This window comes from Cynara cardunculus, assembly GCF_001531365.2.
Source record: "Cynara cardunculus var. scolymus isolate 2C chromosome LG 3, CcrdV1, whole genome shotgun sequence".
Taxonomy (NCBI): Eukaryota; Viridiplantae; Streptophyta; class Magnoliopsida; order Asterales; family Asteraceae; genus Cynara; species Cynara cardunculus.
This window is the reverse complement of record NC_037530.1, coordinates 38,120,029-38,122,330: the sequence shown is the minus strand read 5'-3', so window position 1 is coordinate 38,122,330 and position 2,302 is coordinate 38,120,029. Positions and strand designations below refer to the sequence as shown.

Genomic DNA, 2,302 nt, shown 5'->3' with positions numbered 1-2,302 from the left:
AAAGAAGAACAGAAACTGAAATCTAATGTAAGTCTAGGAAGTACTTAAACTTAAACCAACGAAATTAACCATACAGCTTAATCCAATCAATTGCCTCATCAAAAGCATCAGATCAGCAATCGAAACAACCAGAACGTAAATACAAAATAGAAAACCAATCAATATAGCAACGTATACCTAATCGTATTCTTTCTTATCAGCCTTTGGTTGATTTAACGCTTCACTTTTCCACCTTCCCAAAAAACCACGATTTTGTTTCATGAATTCAAAAATTGCAAGCATCGACACAGAATTTTAAGAACTCAAGAATTCAGGTGAAGAAGATAGTGAAAGAAATCAACAATGGCGTACCTTGCTTAAACGACATGGTAGAAATCAAGTGTTGAGGTCCGGCCCAATTCGTAAAACTTCCTCGACTGTTAGAATAAGAAGCTTAACTCGTACGCAAAGTTAAATCAATTGCGCTATTTATAGGCGCCACGGTTTACTGTTGATACCAGAATGGGCCCTATTTCATAATCAAATAAGGCCCATTTCTTTTATTTGGGTTAACCCATTAAACCAGCCCATGAATTCTTTTTAGAAAGCCCAAAATTAAGTTCTCATAATATTTAATTATTTGGGCACTAAGTTTATTACTCACAACCCAACCATTCCGATAGAAACCGTCTCCAAGACATTCTCGCTTCCGCTTCGTCCACTACCGCTCGCAGGTGCTTCACTCGAGAATATTCACCTGTTGTCCATCGACTACGCCTTTCGGCCTGATCCTCGAAATGCGTTAAGACGCAATAGTTAACTGAACATCTATATACCAATGCGAAGGGTATTTTATAGCTCACTTAGCGGCTGAGGCGATCTGGAGAGACTAGAATCAAACCTAGTACATGTTTTGTATTCAGACAAAATTTCACACCACCCTTTACCAACTAAATATTTAATTTATCTTAAATAAATGTTTTTAAAGTATTCATACAAAAGAAATTAGGGATGGAATTAAACTGTTCGTTTTTGTAAACTGACAAACGTCTGAAGTCTGAAATCTGAATCAATAGTTTAAAGTCGTTTAAATAATACATTTGTATAAGGGATTAACTGGTCCCTGACGTTGAGAGACATGTGTTTCACCCCTACATGTAGGGGGCACACCTAATGAAGTGTCTTATAGAGTATGGTCCAATGATGAATTGGCCATTCAAATTTTTTTTTTTGTAAGGGTGTCCGGGCCAAAGCCCGACTAATCCCCAGCAAATTTGGAGGCTAAACATGGCCTCACTTAAATGTCGCCAACACTCCCCTCCCAGGGCTCGAACCCGGGTTCATGACTATGTCATGCCCAAGCCTTTACCACTAGACTGGAAGGTCTTTGACTTGGCCATTCAATCTTGTTAACCAAAGTTAGCATTTATAGTTGTGTGCCTTCAAGATCATCACAATAAATATATGAACGTGTATTCATATAAAAGAGCTTCCTTTATGATGATATAGAGATTCGTTGTGTAGTCATACGAAATTCTAAACTCCCAGTAGGAATATTTCGTCAAGAAAAGAGTGCTAGATGAATCACATATGTCTGCTTGTGTTTCAGATCGCAACAAAAATACGTAATATTCACCATTCTTTTTAAGACAGATGGATTGGGAGATCGATTTGGTTAAAAATCTGGAGATCGAGAGATCACCCTTGAAAGATCGATACGAAAGCGAGAGTGTTGGGAGGCGATGGTGTATTGAGCGAATAAGAGGTAAATAAGGGTCTGAGTTACCTCTTTTTATCCAACCCCTATTAAGAGATAAGTGGCTCTGAAAATGGAAAAAAGAACAGTCTTGATTACAAAATGTCTGACTGGATCAGACATAAGTGGTAATTAAGTGCTGAAAACCAAAAAATAAACAAGGCCTAAAATCAAAACATGTCAAGAATTTATGATAAATACTACAAAATTTAGAAGTCTCGCATAAAAATTCATCAAAACCGTTTCACCTCTAACCTGAAACCAATTGAGTTTATTCAGCGATAGCTATTATATTTCTACGAGTATAGTATATATATATATATATATATATATATATATATATGTATACGTCCTACCCCTCAGGTTCTATACGAACATGACCCACCTTTAGGCGAACTATGCTCATTTGTTTGGTTTGATTCTAAATTTCGAAAACATTTTTTTATCTGAAATAACATTTTTAAAATTATATTACAAATTTATTATGTATTACTTAGTTTTTTTGATTAATTAAAGTACCTTTTCACGTATTAGGGGACATTTCCTAAACGCTTAACCGCTAAGTAC

General features: G+C 36.0%; 1 long non-coding RNA gene across 1 annotated transcript; it reads right to left on the bottom strand.

Moving 5' to 3' along the window:
- On the bottom strand, positions 1–436 carry LOC112510287. The gene is made up of 2 exons (XR_003068915.1): positions 352–436; positions 1–232 (listed from the first exon to the last, which is right to left on the bottom strand). It is a non-coding gene; the product is annotated as an uncharacterized LOC112510287 (long non-coding RNA).
- Between the last annotated feature and the right edge of the window lie 1,866 nt (positions 437–2,302).